Genomic DNA, 12,475 nt, shown 5'->3' on the forward strand with positions numbered 1-12,475 from the left:
TTGAAAGTCCAAATAATATTTGAACAAACACACCCTAAATTATCGTCATTTTGTGGATCTGAATCCTCAAGCTAGACTGAGCACGAGAGTTCTAGAACAACTAAATAGTCTAGTTCGAGAGGTTGTAGAGGACAAAACTTGAGAAGTGATTAACCGAATGGTCAAGGCGGTGATCTCTGCAGAAGTTGCTGAGGTTGAACTTTCAGTAGAAGTTCAACCAAGTCAACAGGTTGAGGAAGCAACTCAACATGTAACCGAGGAGGCATCCGGAGAAGTTGAAGAAATAGTTCACTGAATGGTTGGTGATATTCTTACCGGAGTGGTAAACAATGCTGAGCCATCAACTGAAATATTTGAACCTGCTCGAGAGGTTGTAGAACCGAACAAAGAGGCTGCTGAGGTACCGAATAGCTCTCCAACCACTCGAGATGCTGTGGAATATAGTGGTGAGCTATCTCGAAGAGTAGAAGTTCCTACATGGCTAAGGAACACAATTCATTATTCAAGAACATGAGGAAGGCTATAAAAAAAAAAAAAAAATGCTCGAAGGGAAATTGCTGAAACCAAAGCCACAGTGATCAATGAAGTTGTTGTCACTAGGAAAGTTATGTTGGATATCATGTTGGTAAAACCCAAATAATAATCCTACAAAATAAAGATTATTATTTTACAGAAAAATTGGGAAGGAAAGGGTGAAGAGATAGGCTCGTGTTTGGTGTAGGTTTTAGCACGAGTCGAGTGATCACTCTTTCCTTAAAACCTTATTTGTTACCTCCCACAAGTGCTAGGAGCGTTGTAGCTTAGGTTTCCAAGGATAAAATATGCTACGATTCAGTGTTTGAGCACCCAAACAAAGAATCCGGCGAACAAAAACAAGGCTTAGAACACAGTATGCTAAAGAAGGGAGTAGAAGCAAAGATTTTGGAGCTCAAAAGCTTTGGCATTTAACGGCGGTTGAGTTTAATCCCTAAGCGGTCACTACCAGTGGTACTGTCGCACACCTCCTGCTTTAACCGCAAGAGAGAAATTCTATGCTATATAATTCAATAAACCTTAAATGAGCTCTTGTATAAATAGTGGTGCAAATCCACTTCCAAAACCAATGTGGGACGAAAGCTTCACTTTTTTCCTTCTTTTTCGAACTCAAATGGGTCTACTTTGAGAATTAATATCACATTCACCCATTATCCGTTTTGAGCGTACAATGTATCAATCTCTTCGTCTCACTACGAAGAACCCGAATCCACTTTGACCCGACCCAAATCAGAAGTGGACCCCACTGATAATTGTACCAAAAAATAGTCACTTAATATGTCATTTTATTCCATTTTAAGCTTTTTTTTTTTTCAACAATCCCCCACATGAATGAAAAATGGGTTTTCTGGGTATTTTGAAATCGGAAACAACTGTATTCAACGGTCGATCCCTGCATAGGATAGGTAGGGATTACTGCACCCTTTGAACCTTCCCTTGTGAAGATACATTTACTCTACTGGTTGTATGGTAGAACACAATGTCTTTGAACCCATTGTCGTTTGTATATACGATGACATATCTCCGATCCCTGTGTTTAATATGTTTTTGGTAGACTTAATCATCCGATCGTTACTACCAACGATGAGCATATCATCTACGTATAAACAAAGAATGACATAGTCGTCTATCGTTTCTTTAACGTAGATACACTTGTCACTTTCATTTATTTTAAACCCATTGGTTAACATCGCATGGTCAAATTTCTCGTGTTACTGCTTAGGCGCTTGTTTCTAACCATAGAGCGATTTAACCAACTTACACACTTTCCTTTCTTGGCCCGGAACCACGAACCCTTTGGGTTGTTCCATATAGATTTCCTCATCTAATTCGTCATTTAGAAAAGCGGTTTTAGCGTCCATTTGATGAACTTCCAAATTCTGCAGCGCGGCTATGGCAAGTATCATTCTAATGGAATTTATTCTCGTCACGGGAGAATATGTGTCGAAGTAATCAAGGCCCCCGTGTTGCCTATAACCCTTGATTACAAGCCTAGCCTTATACTTCTCGATGGAACCGTCCGGTTTCATCTTCCTTTTAAAGACCCACTTGGATCCTAAGGGTTTACTACCCGGAAGAAGATCAACAAGTTCCCAAGTGTGATTCTGTAGAATAGAATCCACTTCACTCTTTAAAGCGTTTTTCCACATTGGTCCTTCTGTAGAAGTCATGGCTTCTACATATGTTCGAGGATCATTCTCTATCAAACAAGATAGACAATTGAGTTCATTTTCTAATAAACAGGTTAGACTACCCGAATCATACTCCAAAAATTAAGTTAGAAAATCAGGACCAAATGATTTTTCAACTCTTGCCCACTTACTGCGTCTCGGCTCGAGCTCGGGTTCTTTCTCAGATTTCCCACTATCATTATCCATAGTTTCGTCAATGTCCATTTTGACGTACTCGGTCCCTCGTTGGACCTACAAGGAAACACATTTTCAAAAGAAAGATGCATTCCTCGATTCTATTATCGTGTTCTTATGTACGTCCGAATTATAGGACTCTTGTACCAAGAACCGATACGCACTACTATTATGTGCATAGCCAATAAAGATACAGTCCACCGTCTTAGGACCTATCTTTACTTTCTTAGGTGTTGGCACCAAAGCTTTGGTAAGACACCCCATACTTTCAGGTATTGGTAAGAAGGTTTCCTACCGTTCCACAACTCATACGGAGTCTTAATTCGAGCTTCTTGCGTGGTACCTTATTTAAAAGGTAATTACTTGTCAAAATTGCCACACCCCACATACCTTGAGGTAGGCCCGAACTTATAAGCATCACATTCATCATATCTTTCAATGTACGATTTTTTTCGTTCGGCAACACCGTTTGATTGAGGTGCGTAAGGTGTCGTACGCTCGTGTATGATACCTATACTTGCATAGAAGTCACCAATAGGTGCTTCGTACTCACCACATCGATCGCTTCTTACCTTCTTAATCTTACGATTAAGTTGATTTTCAACTTCATTCTTATAAAGAATGAATTTTTCCAAGGCTTCGTCTTTGCTTTTAAGCAAATACATATAGCAATATCGTGTGATATCATCGATAGCTAGTGATTCAGTTTCCCTTTCAACCGATTTGAAAGGTACTTTCCTTAGTTTTGCCTCAACACAGATTTCACATTTGCTATTTGTGTTAATTTGAAAATTAGGTTTATGGTGCATGCTAATTAATCTACGTATACAACTAAAATTAACATGACCTAGTCTACCATGCCACAAGCTGGAAGTAGGAGTGGGAATAGGCTAGGCCCCTTCGTAGGGGCCTAAGGCTCGGCCTATTTAAGGCCTACATAGGCCTGGCTTGTTTAGTAAAAAGGTCATGCTTGAGCCCATTTTGAAGCTTATTAAACTAAACAGGCCACGCCTATTTATACAAAGCTCAGCCTACAGGCTTAGCCTATTTACACATATATATAATTTATTTGTAATATTAAGTTAGTATATATTCTATTTTATACCTAATATATTTTTATATTTACAATATAATTCCAAGTATTTATGAGATTATATAGGATGTCAATCAATAATACAATTGAATTCATTCCTAAACAAGTTAACAAGCATGTTGAAGTTGTGACTTGTTTTATTTTATTTTATATATGTTTTAATACTATTATGTTTGCATTGTGGCGATATACTTATGTAGTTATATATAAATTTTATATTAGCTAGGTATATTTTTAAAATTATTTAGGAATACTAATTGAAGTTTTTAAAAAAGACTTAATATATAGGTTTTAAATAGGCTCAAAGTGTTGGTCCCGAAAAGGTTAGGGTAAGAATCTAGAGGGGGGGGGGGTGAATAGATTCTTATAGATTTTTGAAAAACACTCGTGTACGATTCAAAGAATCGTTAGAGAGATGCACAGCGGAAATAAGGATACGTTTGGCACAGGCAGTGAGATGAAATAATATGGATGCAATGCAAAGATATAAAGTAGAGAGAGAGAGAGAGAGAGAGAGAGAGAGAGAGAGAGATTTTTATAGTGGTTCGGCTGTTAACTAAGCCTACTCCACTCTACTTCACAACTCGTGAAGGTTTGCACTATCCCCTTAGTACAAAGTCACTCCAAGATTGTTCCTTGACACTAAGTTGGACACAATCTTGAGCTAGGTTTTTCGACTACACTTAGTTTACTTCGCCTTTATCTACTCTTCACGCAGAGAAAAGATGCGTTGGTGTATCTTTTCTTCCAACTGAAAACTTGGCTAAGATCTGAATGGAGAAGCTTGAGTTGCCCAAGTTTTCTTCAAATCTTGATATGAAATATGAAGCCTTTTTCTCTTTCTCTCACTAGATCTTGATTATATCAACCTTTTAAAGCAAATGTAGTATTGTGCCATGCCCTCCTAGGCTGATGAGAGATGCCTTTTATAGAGAAAAATTTGTTCTGTTGGAAGAGAGAACAAATTTTGGAACACTCTATGATCCAGTGGGTAAAGTCCTTGAGGTAATGAAGACATGTGAAATGTCAGTAATATAGTCGTTGTTTCGAGAGGTGTGAGGACAACTATTTTGTCTCATGTCTCTTCATAAGGCTTTTCATCACTTAGGGATTTGTTTCTCAGACTCCTTTTTCATTTGAGAGTGGGGATTTGTGCAGATAGTATTAGACTGTTCAAAAGATGAGAACATGAGCAGTCTACACGAATCCTTATAGAGGATTCGGGTGAACATGTGACTAGTTGTCTTTACTTAGTCACTTCTGATGCTAAACGATATATCTTTAATCATTTAGCTCTTAATGTCATCAAAAGGTGGATCCTTCCCTTATTCAATCACTTGCAAGCTTTTGGTCTTGTCTTGATCTTCTTATATTCAAAAGATTTCATTTGTCCTATTCTAAGCTAAAAGAGCTAGTTTCTATTAATCAAAACATTCTGGTACTTTTTAAACTCTGAGTTCACAGCATAAGTGACTCGGGTCATAGACAAACAAAACTTGAATGTATGAAGGGCTTAATTTGGTATCATCAAAATCTAATTACAAAATCTTCCTAACACAAAGCATAACTTACTTTGAAACCTTTTTAATGGCCTACATATAAAACAGGTTTTTGAAAAGGCTTCAGGCCAGGCCAGGCTAATTGTAGGCTTAGGCTTGAGCCTAATAAAAAATCTACATACAGGCTCAGGCCCAGGCCCATGCCTTAGATTTTTGTAACAGGCCCAGGCCTAATTTTCTAAAGCTCGGCTCGGCTCGGCTTATTTCCACCCCTAACTGGAAGACTCAAGCAAATAAACAAAAGTAACTTTGCTTTTATTCATGACAATAGGCATTACATTGAGCTTTAAAAAGTCCATCAGATACATAACCTTTGCCTACAAACATTCCTAATTTAGACAAAACAACCTTGTCTGACTCGAACACCATGCGGAACCCATGCTTCTTCAGCAGCAAGCCAGACACAAGATTCTTCCTCAGCTCTGGAACATACAGCACGTTGTTCAACGTCAATTCCTTCGCGGAAGTCATCTTTAGAACCACCTTGCCCACGCCTTCCATAGCAGACTGAGCAGAGTTTCCCATCCAAACATTCTCGCACTCAACGGTCTCAAAGGTGTTGAACATCTCTCGGTTGCAACATAGATGCTTGGTTGCACCAGTGTCGATAAACCACTCACGTGGGTTAGAGACCACGAGGTTCACTTCGGTCACCATGGCTGAAAGGCTAATCTTGGCCTCCTTTTGATTGCTTTCTTCAACCATGTTGTCTTCAGAGTTCTTGTTCTTCTTCTTTGGAACCTTGCATTCAGAAGAGTTGTGGCCAGACTTACCACAATTGAAGCATTTACCATGAAACTTTTTCTTGGTAATGCCTCCATTCAGACCTAGCTTTCGCTTGTCCTTCTTGTTCTTCTTGGAGCTTTTACCTTGCTCCACAACATTGGCCTTAGCGCCACTAATGATAGGACCTCGCCGATCATTCGTCATGTTCCCCTCCTCAATTCTGAGTCCCTGGATCAGGTCCTCTAGGTTCATCTCCTTTCGCTTATGCTTAAGGTAGTTCTTGAAGTCCTTCCACCCTGGAGGCAGCAAGTGGATCATAGATCCCACTAGGAAGGCTTCACTCAACACCATGCCCTCATCACGGATTTCGTCGAAGATCAATTGCAAATCTTCTACTTGACTTAGCACGGTCTTGGAATCAACCATTTTGAAGTCAAGGAATCGGCCAACCACAAATTTCTTTGTGTCGGCATCCTCATTTCTATATTTATGATCCAAGGCTTCCCACAACATTTTCGCTGTGCTAATCTTTCGATATACATCGTATAGCGCATCACATAATCCGTTTAAGATGTAGTTTCGGCATAGGAAGTCTGAATCCTTCCAATAGCCAACCGCCATCACAGATTGGGTATCTTGTTCCTTCAACTCAAGAATGTTCTCGGTGAAGAACCTTGTCAAGCCGAGAGCTGCCAGGTAGAACAATATCTTTTGCTGCCATATCTTGAAGTTCGATCCAGTACCGGTGAACTACTCTAGTCTTTCGGCCGAACCACTCGGTATCGAAGGTACCCGAGTCATGGGAATGTATCCCTCGATGCTCCCACCAACTTGTGAACCTACATTCACTGGTGGTGCCTGGAAATTTGCAACGTTGTTGCCATTCCCACCACTGTTGTTCTCAACAATATTTTCCTCCCCTTGATTTGGCAGTCCGTTATTTCTTCTAGGAAATTAGAGACAAAAAACCAATGGGAAAATGAAGGGATAAGGTTTTAATATTGTTGGATATCACGCTGGTAAAATCCAAATAATAATCCTACAAAATAAGGATTATTATTTTACAGAAAAATTAGGAAGGAAGGTGAAGAGATAGGCTCGTGTTTGGTGTAGGTTTTTAGCACAAGTCGAGCAACCACTCTTTCCTTAAAACCTTATTTGTTACCTCCCACAAGTGCTAGGAGCGTTGTAGCCTAGGTTTTCTAGGATAAAACTTTTTATAGGAAATGAAGACCACTAGGGCCACCCCATCTAAGGGAAGAAGGGGTAGAATCAAGTAGGCAAGAAGAATGGGGGGAGAGGTGTTGAGTTGGACTACGATGCAAGCCCGGCTCTATGAAATTCACAGGGTGGTCATGAAAAGTCCACAAAGCATGGAATAGACTCAACATAGAGCACTTGAGGAGCAACGCCATGCATGGCTAAGAATGTCATACGGTGATTGAGGCACAAAGGGTGCGAACCAAAGAACTCCGGCAATACTTCATGAGATTCTATCCATGCCATCGCCGGAGTAGTTGGTTGAGTTTCATTGAGGGGCTTACTTGGTCACAAGTGACTTACCTTCACATCTTCTGAACTTGTTTTACATTTCCTTTGTTTTTGCTTTGTTTTAATTTTCATGTAGAACTTTTAGAGCTTCATTCCGCCGACCTTCTATTTTCTTTTGATAAGTGCTTAATATTCTCCATTCATGAATTGCCATTGTTAACCTTTTTAAAAGATTTGTGGGTATTGTTTGTTGAAAGTGCTTGATAGGGGTTGATGTGATCGATTGGGGCAAAGGTGCTCGATTGGCAAAAAGAGGAGAATTGTGCACAATGCATAAGAGAGTTTCTTTACTTTTCCTCTACTCTTAGTTTGTTGATTCTGCCCCGTGATTTTGTTTCTAAAGTGTGGAAACCACACCCTATTTGCACTTCTAAAGTGTGGAAACGCTTCTAAAGTGTGGAAAGAGCATGGTTGATTCTTTGTTTAAACCAATCGCATGTATGATTTCTTGTCTTATTCTTTCCACCCCGTTATCCCACCACACCCCATACCACACTTCTAAAGTGTGGAAAGGGGATTGTGTTTCACCCACCCACTCATTTTCCACCCCGGCATCCACATAAGTGAACATCGAGGACGATGTTCGTTTTAAAGTGTGGAAAGGACGCACTTCGTGCTTGATTTGTTTGGACTCTCAAATGGTGATTGATTGAGGTTTGCATATGAATGAAATGTATGCTATTGTTCATATTATCTTGGAAATGTGCTCAAATGATGTGTGACATTTTGAATTTTGAGATGTTTTGGAGATGACCTCTTTACACCTATGAGCTTGGATAGAACCCAAGTAGGTTTACATTTTCTTGAATGCTTGCATGAATTCTATCCTTTCTTGTAGACCTCGGTATCTTGGATCCTTCGAAGTGGGAGTGTGAGCAAGTGGGGGGCATAGAAAATTGTTAATTTGGCAAGACCCGGAATTGAACAAATCTTGGTAGGGCATAGGGCAAAAGGTGAGCCTTTAGTAAGCTTTGAGAGTAAATACCGAACTACGAGAAAAAGGCATGAGGGATTGAAGTAAAAAATAAAAGAAAAAGGCAAAGACCAAAAAAATAATGGCCACTCCTTGGGATAAGAAATGAGGTGAGCCATCTCGCTAGGATTTGGGGCAAATCCATTGCACTGTCTTCAAAAAAGTGTAGAGCTCTACGTGAAGTCGGTTGTCCTAACGGCGTTATCCTAGGAGACTAGAAGAGACGGTGGAGGTGAGTTACCCCGCTAGGAACCGGGCACCCATAGCACCGACCTTTGAAAAAGCATGGAGCTCCATGTGAAGTCGGGTCGCCCGGTAACGATTCTAGGGGGATAAGAAGAAAAAAGTGTCTGACTAAGCCAATTGGCGGGGAGAGGTCCATGCCACACCTTCACTTTACTTTATGTTGGGTCTTTTGGGCCAGTTTAAGGGCGAGCTTACTCGCATCGTTCTCACTAGTTGGCTCGGCTTGGTAGGCCCGTGTGAATTGGATAAGTAGAATTGAAATCCATTTGCTTGCTTGGTTTAAAAGATTATGTGTGAGAGGTGTGTTCCCTTTTTTTGTATTATTGTCTTCACCTTTGGGGTTTATATCTTCCTAAAGCATCTCTTAAATTGGCTTTGTCACATGTTATTTGCCACATTTGCTTTATAATATGAAGGATGCCATGCATTTGATTCTTGTGCATAACTTTATATTGATTTGCCATTTGAGTGTTAAGTATCCTTTGAGCTGCATTTTAACACTTATGTTTTGAATTGATTGATGTCTTGCTTGAGGACAAACAAGGTTAAAGTGTAGAAACTGTGATAAGTGCTAAAATGTGCTATATGTTGGGGGTATTTATGTGTCATTAATTGCTTAAATTGAGTCCCTTTTGGTATTGATTGTGAGCTTAAGTGCTATATTTCATATCATTGGGACCAATGGTGAATATTTCAGAAAATTTAGTGTTTCTAAGGATTTTGAGCTCAAATGAAAGCATAGGGCTTGAACTAGAGCGAACCGGGGATGAATGCAATGGAGAAAGGCACCTGGAGCCCATCCACGAGGGCCCACGCGCGTGGACCATTGCGTGGATCGGGACCAGAAGGTTCCACGACACAAATCCACGCACGTAGATAAGAAAGGGCGAAAACAGGACATGTACGCAGAGGCGTACGTGGGTACGCCCATGTGTACATCGACCAGGATTTTGTATATTTAAAGAAGGCTTGGCAGGATTAAAAGGGAGTTTTTCATTTTCTGTATTTTTTTTTAGCTTAGAATTCCAGAGAGCTTTCTCTCTCTAGGTTAGGTTTTAGAGTAGATTCATCTAGCTACATTCAATTCTTCAATTCCTAAGTGAGAGAGGTGCTCTAGAGTGAAGATAATTGACAACTCTCTTGATTGTGGAAGATCTTCTCTCCAACTTCATATATTGAGATTGCATTTGTGGATTCAAGTTGGGTAGCCATTTCTATTCATCTTCTACTTTCATGAATTGATCTTTCGATTTCATATTCCATAATTACTAGACTTGAATTGCTATATTTGTGGTTTCAATTCATGATTTGTGGCTAGAAAACCTAGGAGTTGGAATTGATGATCTAGATATTGTGTATATTTGATTCTTAAATGTTGTAGAGATTTGATATATGTGATCATGTCTTGAATGCTTTTGTTGTGAATGATGTCTATGTTGATCATTTCCTCATTGCTGGTGGGGATGAGTGAGGAGTTTGGGAGAGTAGAATTTGTAAGAGATTGCAATTCTATTGAGTCCTACGTATTTGCATTCCCGTCCTTCGGTCCGAGAGGGCAAGGCCCGGGAGGAGGCGTAGGCTAGATCGATGTTTGCTAAAATGCCTTAGTCACACTAAGGTGTGTTCTGTAGGTCTAGGTATGTATCGACCTAGTGTAGGCAAAATGACTCCCAAAAGTGAGTCATGATTGCATTGCATCAAATCCACCGTAGTCCAAAGCATACATAAGCTCTAGGGATTCAATCCAACTCCTCACTTTATTTCCTTGTTGTATTTCTATTTCCTTTTGTACCATCTCCTTTGCGCCCTTGCACATGTTGTACTCTCTGCCTAGCTATCTCTTGTTAAATCCACTGTCTTGGTTGTCTTGCACTCACTTCCTCCGATTTTCATCCTTTGAGAACGACAACCCCGGGAATTTTCATTCCCAACCTTTTTTTCCATCCACCACTAAATTACAACTTGTCAATTCTCTTCCATGTTGCTACTGAGATAGATTGGTATGATGCAAATGTGATTCGCCATGAAGATCTCTACGGCGACAAAGAACCATGAGAGTTATTCCTTTGGGATTGGCATGAGAAATTTCAGTATTTTTTTTTTACTCAGTTGAAGAGGAAATCCAAGTCCATGACGGGAATGGCATCATCAAGATTTGCGCGCAGGGTGGGGAAGAGGCCCGGCACCTGGCACGGTCAAGACAAAGGAAAACAAATAATTCACAAGGGAAGTAGGGCGGTGCTGGGTACAAGCGTAGTTTCCGTTACCAGAACAAGCAAGAACCAAACCAAGATCGACAATAATGGCTTCTCTAAGAGTTTATCTCAACTATGCAGTGATCAAGAAAGCTACGGAGAAGTATCTCATTGTGAAACATACAAAGGATTTCGTTCTGTGCAGGCTCCAAAGAAAAAAGAGAGCGGGTGAACCAGCTCAAGAAAGCAACTGTTTGGAGGATGTTCCCATTGAGACGATAGTACAAATCTTGGAGGGTGCAGAATATTCCGCGGGACCGGAACAAAATGGTAGCCATTATTATTATATCAACCCTTTAGATGAGATTTTGGTCGAACCTACAGCTGTCTTGCAACAATGTATACAGGGGGATATCACCGCTTCTGATATCATTTCATTCTTTGATGGTCTTGTGGAAAATCCGGAGGCTCTGTCGGAACTTATGATTCCTATCCATCAAGGTATGGCATGCTGGATGGCGACTGAGGATTTTTTGCCAGAACCCACTCCCTTCCCCCTGCAAAGATGCCTGTGATATTAATATTATATTGACTGACTTGTGATATTAGTTCCCTTTGTTGCATCACTTGTTTCTTTCAATTCCAACCTAGCTATGTTACAGTCAATTTTACTACATGCAGATTTATTTGATCTCTGATATAATACTATACTACACGAGGTTTATTATTGTTTCTATACGTAAACGGTGGATTATTATATGTAGTTGTTTTTTTGTTTATTATTCAAAAAAAAAATTAATATGCTTGTTGTTGAGGCATTGTACAATTTATCATATCATTATTCAATTCTAACTAATGGATATATTAGAAGCGGGTCCGGAGCAAATGAACTTGAGGCAACTCGGGTAGGGGCCCCTCACTCGACCTCGTGGCCTCAAGGGCCGAGCCTAGTGCCCAGCGCCTTAGGGTTTAGGACTATGTTTAAGGCTGAGCCCTGTGCTTGGCACCTTTGGGGGTCCAAAGCCGGCTGAGGTTGAGCTCTAGGCTCAACCTCCGTGTTGTAGGGGTGGCTAGTGAGTAAGTATTAGGGAGTTTCATGGACTCGGTCAAGAGGTCTCAACCACCCGCTCTATTCTTGTGGAGGTTGTTAGAGGGTGGATTAGTATAAATTCGGTCATTGTTATCTTGTTGAGACATCTCAAATCCTCTTTGTTATGAAATTACTCAAGTCTTAATACATGCTTTGTTCCCACGACCAATATTCTTGTCTTTAAATTCGTTCTTTTATCATATTCATTTATTCATTTTAATTATCAGGTTAATTGATTCAGGCTATCTAGGTTAATTTAATCCATCATTGGTGTTTTCATTGAGAGTTCGACATACAAGTTCGAGCATGCTCCTTATTTTCTGACATATCATAGCAATGGCAAGGTTCAATTTATGCAACTCTAATAGCTCCTATAGCACCCACCACACCTTGAGCGGGAACGACCACAAGGGACCTACGGGACTAGCTCAACAACAACCGCAATGTTGGGTTGGCTTCAATCGCCCCACCTCCGCCCCCGGGTTTCCAAGATGAAGTGGTCGAGATCCAATAAGGCGCAACCTTGCTAACCCGCCTCGTCGAGAGTCTCCAAGGAGTAGTGTAGCCCCCTCAACTCGGCAGTAGGGCGTTGTATGAGGTTATCCAAGGCAAGTCGACCCTCACCTCACCCCCTCCAAGGTTG

Source organism: Ipomoea nil, unplaced genomic scaffold, assembly GCF_001879475.1.
Source record: "Ipomoea nil cultivar Tokyo-kokei standard unplaced genomic scaffold, Asagao_1.1 scaffold3030, whole genome shotgun sequence".
In the NCBI taxonomy this organism is placed as follows: Eukaryota; Viridiplantae; Streptophyta; class Magnoliopsida; order Solanales; family Convolvulaceae; genus Ipomoea; species Ipomoea nil.